The following is an 8644-nucleotide window of genomic DNA, read 5'->3' as shown; positions in this document are numbered from 1 at the left end:
ACCAAGGCCGATTTGATAGAGCTGGATATGACAGAATTTGATGTTATTATGGGCATGGATTGGTTAGCCTCTTGTTATGCCAACGTTGACTGTCAGAAAAAGGTAGTCCGCTTCCAATTTCCAGGAGAACCAATTATAGAATGGGCAGGAAATACAGCATCGCCAAGGGGTAATTTTATTTCATACCTCAAGGCCAGGAAGATGATTCAAAAGGGGTATATTTATCATCTGGTTCGTGTGCATGATATTAAAGCGGAAGCACCTACTCTTCAGTCAGCTTCAGTAGTTAATGAATTTCCAGACGAGCTTCCAGGCCTTCCTCTTGAACGGAAAATAGAGTTTACGATAGATGTGCTACCAGATACCCAGCCTATATCTATTCCTCCTTACAGGATGGCACCTGCAGAATTGAAGGAATTGAAGGAACAACTAAAGGATTTATTAGAGAAAGGCTTCATCAGACCCAGTACATCACCTTGGGGAGCACCGGTATTGTTCGTAAGGAAGAAAGATGGATCGCTACGGATGTGCATTGATTATAGGCAGCTGAACAAGGTGACTATAAAGAATAAATATCCCCTTCCCCAGATTGATGATTTATTTGACCAGTTGCACGGTGCTAAGTATTTCTCGAAGATAGATTTGCGCTCGGGCTATCACCAGGTACGGGTAAGAGAGGAAGATATTCTGAAGACTGCATTCAGGACCCGATACGGGCACTACGAGTTCAGGGTAATGTCTTTCGGACTGACCAACGCCCCCGCAGTGTTTATGGACTTGATGAATCGGGTATTCAGACCGTTCTTAGACATGTTCGTGATTGTATTTATTGATGATATTCTGGTTTATTCACGATCGGAAGAGGAGCATTCATATCATCTGAGGACAGTACTCGGAACACTCCGACAACAGAAATTATATGCTAAGTTCTCCAAATGTGAATTCTGGTTGACTTCAGTGGCATTTTTGGGGCACATCGTTGGACCAGATGGTATTCGGGTTGATACACAGAAGATCGATGTCACGACCCAACCCCGTAGGCCGTGACTAGTGTCCGTGCTGGACACCCAAACATACCCAATAATCCAAACCAGCAGACTAGCAGATTATATAAATATAAAAGTCAGTCGACATTACTAGTGTCACAGAGGAACATATATAGCACATGGAAGCCGATAAGGCTATCACAAATCATAGCAACCCAAAACATATACAGAACCCACATGTATGTCTACAGACCTCTACAGAACATAACAGAAACATAAGACAGGACAGGGCCCCGTCGTACCCCTGAATAGCGTACATATATCCAACAGCAGCAGACTGTACCAGAGTATAGGCTCTGGACAAAAGAGCGCTCCAGAATAGCAGAATAGGTGTCCTAGGCAGGTGGGTCAGCAAATCTGTAGTCTGTACCTGCGCGGCATGAAAACGCAGCCCCCGAAGAAAGGGGGTCAGTACGAAATATGTACTGAGTATGTAAAGCATGGAACGTAGTAAACAAAGTCATAATCGGAACAGGAGGTACAGAAAAATGAACGGAATATCCAGATTAGCAAAATGCTGATCATAAAGCATAAATAGTACTTACAGGAAACGTATGTCATACCTGGTCGCATTACGGAACAAAATCATAACCGGAACAGAACGTACAGAAATGTGAGTGAGATGTCCAGAGTATCAAATGCATATTTTCAAAACATGAAGAGTATGTACAGAAACATATGCCATATCATATCCGGCCCCTGCCAAGGGACTCGGCAGACAGAACGTGGTCACCCCCCGACACTGGTGCCACAACACATAGGGATCAGAAAAGGGGAATAACCCCGTAACATAGCATATCATATCAGATGGCCATATCAGATCATATCATATCATATCATATCAGAATAGTGTACATGGCACAGCATACTCCACAACCCATGTACATGTATACCTGCCCCCTCACATCGAGGCACGGCGAACAATGCAGTAGAAGTCGCTTGAGAACATATCCTGGCCCGGGCTCAGTAGGGGAAACATTGAGGCATCCACGAGTGGTGTAGTGAGAAACTAAATGCAGTATAAAATATCATATATTTCCAGAGACTCAATGAAGCATATCGAATAACAAATCGAAATGATGAAACTGGACAGAACTATAGTAAGCATATTTCGGATGTCATAATGGATTACGGATGCATAATCTTTCTGAAATCATTTCCAAGTTCCAAAAAAAATTACAAGACTTAACGGAATATTTTAAACAATTTTTAATTAATAGCTAGAGGAGTAGTTAAAACATTTCCTTTAAAGCAGCTCGTAGACAAGTCATAAACACAAAAGGGTAAAATCGGAAATAGTGGGCCCACCTCAGGACAAACCAAGCGGTGGGCTCAAATTATGTATTTTAAGCTTATAAAGTCATCTACGGGGGTTCTGGGGACATTTCATAATTTTCTAGACAATTTACGGAAGTTTGCACAATTCTTTCAATAAAGCATACTTATAGGGTTCAATTCCATTGAATGAAAAAGGGGTAATTTCAAATGCGGATTCCGATGAGCAGAACACTTTCCGAGGCTCAAATCCGATCCTAGTACACCTAGGGCATGCCAAAAGAAGAATCGGGATAGCTTTACATACCTTGTATGCTCTTTACGCCTTTCCAAATTCAATTCCCGTTTCGCCCAAGATCTGCAATTGGTCCCATTTACCAATTCTCAATTTCCAATCTTTAAGTATTCAATCTTTATCCATAATTGCCTATAGAAATTTGGGCAGCATCTCCCCTATACATATAGCATCCCCGAGAATTTAACTCGGCCAAAACAATCAACAACAACCCAACAACAACACCAACAACAACAATAATCACTACAAAACACAATATAACATAATTATTCATCTTTCCAACATAACGTCATAGCCTTCATTCCAACTTCGTATTTTCCAATCAATATCAACATTCTCGTATTCATTACTAATCAAGATCATTACAACATAATTCGGAAGCATTTCATATCATTTTCACAAAATATTCATAAGATATACAAAATATACAAACTTTCCACCAAAGTCATAATTCATCCAAAACTTCTAATATTCAACCTACATATCCATAACATATTTCCATCTTCCAATTTCATCAACCATAATTATAATTCACATCTTAACAACTTCATTTCCATAATATCACAAAATCATTCTAAAGTGACATAATCTTCTACATTCCAATTCAATGCCAACTTAAGCCATTTAACCTTCATTTACATCATAAGGTTCATCACAACACAACTAACACATTAAACAAAATTAATCCATTTCCATTCTACTTCTATACACCACATGGCTATATTCCATATTTCCAACCTCAACCAAAGTCATTCAACTTCCATTTCCAATATGAATTCCACCATAACCACAACTAGAATACAACATAAAATTCAACCCATATTACCTATACAACAATATACATATATGGCCACTTACATATATACACACCCACTTTGCAAACTTCCATATTTCCATAAATTCTACTCATTTCTACATACTACAACACAAACAAACCTTCATAAAAGGAATTGATTCTTCTTACCTTATTTTTATGAAAGTAGCAAATTCTTCAACATCTTATTGTTCCCATGCTCCTCTAACTCCAAACAAAATTATATTCGTGATTTTGCGTTGCCCGGACTTCGATTAGTACTTCGTAGCTTGAAATTTCACTCACAATCCTCACTTTTATGTGAGATTTAGGCCCCTTTTTATTGCTGAATTTTCTGGAAAATTTGAGAAGTTTTTAGATGATAAAAATGGGGGTTTGCCCCTTTTTATAAGGGCTGAAACGGCGTCACTGTAGCTACAGTACTGTAGCAGTGCTGTAGCAGTGCTGTTTCTGCGCGACAGTTCAGTTTGTAGCGTCTATAATTCTCTACTCCGACGTCCTATCGATGAGTGGTTTGTTGGATCATAAACTAGACTTGACGAACTTCATTTTAGGCTTTTGAAACGCCTTAAAACTCCAAATATGCATAGAGATCTACCCCTCCAAAGTTGACTAAAAATCTGTCCAGCATTTCTCAAATTTTCGTCGAACTTATTTTCTTCAACTTGCTCGATCTCGAAATATTCCGAAACCCTCCATACATGATATTTATCACGTATTATACATGATAATGACCATATTCTTGTGTTTTAAAATACTCTTTCCCGATTACGACTTACAAGATCATAATCATCCATTATTTAAACAATATACATAATAATGCCTCATTCCTCATACTCCAAAGTTGTTTTACCTAGTCGTAACTCGACATTCTTACATTCAAATTTAACAGTGTTTCTCCGAAGTACGGGGTGTAACAATCGAGGCCGTAAAGAATTGGCCTAGGCCTGCGACACCTACTGAGGTACGTAGTTTTCTGGGATTGGCAGGATATTACAGGAGATTTGTGGAGAATTTTGCTTCGATTGCAGCACCGTTAACGAAGCTGACTCAGAAGGCAGCAAAATTCCAGTGGACCGATGCTTGTGAACGAAGCTTCCAGTTGCTGAAGGAAAAGGTGATTACAGCTCCAGTTCTAACTCTTCCCGAGGGGCCAGACGGGTATGTCATTTATTGTGATGCTTCCGGTGTTGGGATAGGTTGTGTATTAATGCAGCATGGCAGAGTTATAGCCTATGCCTCCCGGCAGCTCAGACCGCACGAAAGGAATTATCCTACTCATGACCTGGAATTAGCAGCGGTAATTCATGCTTTGAAGATATGGCGGCACTACTTATATGGCATTCATGTTGATATTTATACAGACCACAAAAGCCTTCAGTACATCTTTAAGCAAAAGGAGCCGAATTTGCGGCAAAGGAGATGGCTCGAGTTGTTGAAAGATTATGATGTTGACATTTTATATCATCCTGGGAAAGCCAATGTTGTAGCCGATGCACTTAGCCGCAAGTCTATGGGCAGCTTGACCGACGTGCAGCCAGAAAGGAAAGAAATAGTTCGTGAAATTCATGAGCTAGCCAGTCTTCGAGTCCGTTTGGCCGATTCTGGAAATACTGGGGTTTCTCTCCGAGAAGTTGCTGAGTCTTCTATTATGGAAGAAGTAAAGCGACGCCAATACGAGGATACTGTTCTGGCATAGTACAGGGATGCAACCCTTGATAAGGAGAGGACCCCGTTCGAGATTACACCTGACGGAGTATTATTATATAGAGGCAGGTTATGTGTACCAGACGTTGCAGGGCTGCGACGGCAGATTATGGGAAAGGCACATTATGCTCGGTATTCTGTTCTTCCGGGATCAACAAAGATGTAACATGACCTCAGATGCTTATATTGGTGGGATGGTATGAAAAGGAACATCGCAGAGTTCGTTGCTCGGTGCCCAAATTGCCAACAGGTTAAGATCGAGCATCAGAAGCCTGGTGGGTTGTTACAGGAAATGGAGATTCCGGCTTGGAAGTGGGAAGCAATTAATATGGATTTCATTACAGGTTTACCACGCACTCCACGAAGGTATGATTCCATATGGGTTATTGTTGATAGGCTGACAAAATCAGCCCATTTCCTCCCAGTCAGGACCACCTATTCGTCTGAGGATTATGCCCGGTTATATATTAAGGAGATAGTAAGACTTCACGGAGATCCCACATCTATTATATCCGACAGAGGTGCTCATTTTATAGCTAACTTCTGGAGATCATTTCAAGAAGGATTGGGGACCCAGATAAGTCTTAGTACCGCATTTCACCCGCAGTCTGACGGACAGGCCGAGCGTACTATTCAGACACTAGAAGATATGCTACGGGCCTGTGTTATTGACTTTAAGGTTAGCTGGGACAACCATTTTCCACTTATTGAGTTCGCTTATAATAATAGCTACCATTTCAGCATCCAGATGACACCGTATGAAGCCCTATATGGCAGGAAGTGCAGATCACCGATCGGTTGGTTCGATGTGGGTGAAACTAAGTTAATTGGTCCAGACATGGTTCAACAAGCAGTGGATAAAGTGAAGCTCATTCGGGAACGGTTATTAGCAGCTCAGAGTCGACATAAATCATATGCGGATAATCGACGTCGACATTTAGAATTCCAGATTGGCGATTGGGTTTTTCTGAAAGTGTTACCCATGAAAGGTGTGATGAGATTCGGCAAGAAAGGTAAGCTCATTCCAAGGTATATTGGACCTTATCAGATCGTCCGCAAGGTAGGCAAGGTCGCTTATGAATTAGACTTACCGTCTGATTTAGAAGCAGTGCATCCGGTGTTCCATGGGTCGATGCTTCGCAAATGTATTGGTGACCCTTCCAGAATATTTCCCATAGATGACATTCAGGTGACAGAGGAGTTATCCTACGAAGAGCAGCCGAAAGGCATACTAGATCGTCAGGTGAGAAGACTGCGTACTAAAGATGTGGCTTCTGTTAAGGTATTGTGGCGGAACAATAACAGGGAGGAGGTGACCTGGGAAGCTGAAGAAGAGATGAATAAGAAGTATCCTCACTTTTTCACGATATCTATAGGTAATTTAAATTTCAGAATTGGTTATGTTGATTGATAGGTGGATTGTGTGTGATAGTTATAAAGGAACTTCCCCCGAAGTATTTATAAGACCCTATAAGACTAATTCAACATTCGAGGACGAATGTTCTAAAGGGGGGGAGGATGTTATATCCCGTATTTTGTACATTCGGATAATTCAAGATAAGTGCGAGAAGTTAAGGGCAAGGCTATATTTTGATCTTGTTTAATACACAAGTTGTTTATGAAAATTATTGATGTGGAAATATTAAGAAAGGCTAGGGGTAAAAAGGGAAATTCACAAGGTGGCTCATGGAAATATTAAGGGAAGTTTGGGGTTAAAAGTGAATTATAGGAACTTAAAATTCTTGAACAAAAAAAAAGGCCAAGTGGCCGTGTAAGGTGGGGTGGGCCTTGGCCCAAATGGATGAATTATATATATGTATATTAGATGACATATTAGTCATATTCTTCATCTTCCACACTTAGAAAATTCAAGAAACTTGGAGAAAAACAAAGAGGGCCATTCAGCCATGGTATAGCCGAACAACACCTTGGAAAAATTGATCACAAAAAAATTGTTTTCTCCTAGCAAATCAACTAATTGGAAGGTCCTCTTTAACGTGAGATAGTTGTTGGAGCAATTAAACCACTCCTTGTTGCAAATTCATAACCCTAGCCAAGTGAGAAGTGTGGTGAAAAGGTAAGGTTTAATCTCCTTTTCTATGTGTTAGAAATGATTTGTGCATGTTGTAGTATGTAGAAATGGATGAAATTCATGAAAATATGGATGTTATGTTGTAGCCGTGTAGGTGTAGGTGTTGTGTAGAAAGGATGAATTAATTTTACTTAGTATTTTGGTTGTTGTTGTAATGGATTCTATGATGGAAGTGAAAGTTTAATAATTCTAGTTGAAGTTGTAATTGTTGGAGAGTTGTTTTCGAAGCCAATGTGACTTTAATACCACTTCTTGTATTTATGGAAAATAATGTTGTTAGTGTGTGAATTGTTGGTGTAGTTCATGAATTTGAAAGAAGGAAATGTGTTGTTATTGCTATTGTTGCATTTTGGAGGTTTCGGGTGAAGTGGCATATTGGTTAGATTATTTTTGAATATTGTGCGGATTGTTTGAAGTGTTCTTGAGTTTTGTTTGAATGGTTTCGGATTAGTATTTGGGTGTGCGAGCATTGATGTTAGCTTGATTGTATGTAGTTGAAGTGAATGTAAATGGAATGCCGTCGAATTATGTAAAAGGGAGTTGCTAATGTTAGAATGCGTTTTGAATTAATTGTTGATGTTGTTAATATGGTTGTTGGTATTGTTGTTGATGATTTGGCCGAGTTGAATTCTCGGGGTTGTTGAATTTACAGGGGAAATGCTGCCGAAATTTCTGTAGACAAGTACTAGCTTAGGATTGAATTCCTAAGTACTTGTAGCTAACGTTTGGTATTTAATGACGTTATTGTAGATCTTGGGGAGCCCGAGACTTGAGTTGGGATTAGCTTAGGAAGCGAGTAAGATATGTAAAGCTTACCCTTTCCTTCTTTTGGCATGTCCTAGTTGCAAGTAAGCTATGAAATAAGCCTCGGGGTAACTCCATTCATAAGATCCGAGCATGTCGACGATTTTTATTCACTTCTTGGTGTTAGTATTCCTAATATATTCGAACTATGGTCTTTGTGGCTTTTGTATGATTAGATAACAAATATGTGTAAAGGATTTTTATTCCTAACAGCTTTATGTCGAAAAATGTCCGTAACTTTCATAGACGAGCTCTGATCGCTCCGATACGTTCCTAGAGGATCCTAAAGCGAATAATGTCCATAACTTTCTTATACTAACTCGGATTGACTCGAAACGTGTTTATGATCTTCAAGCGTCGACTACTGTATGTACCTATTGTTGCTCCCAAACGCACACGCAAGTATACGTGGTCGTACAAGTAATATAGACTGTTAAGTCTAGATATCGATCCCACAGAGACTTAGATTATACTGTTAAACTAATTCAAATTCGAATGAAACTCTTCAAGAAAGTGAAAACCAAGATTGTTTGCTGTACTAACTAAAACTGAAAAGTAAACAATTTGTGATGGGTGTTTTGTTTTAGCACTGGGACTATGTTGACAGAGAA

The sequence above is a fragment of the Lycium barbarum genome, chromosome 3 (genome assembly GCF_019175385.1).
Source record: "Lycium barbarum isolate Lr01 chromosome 3, ASM1917538v2, whole genome shotgun sequence".
Lineage (NCBI taxonomy): Eukaryota > Viridiplantae > Streptophyta > Magnoliopsida > Solanales > Solanaceae > Lycium > Lycium barbarum.
This window is presented reverse-complemented; position numbering follows the sequence as displayed.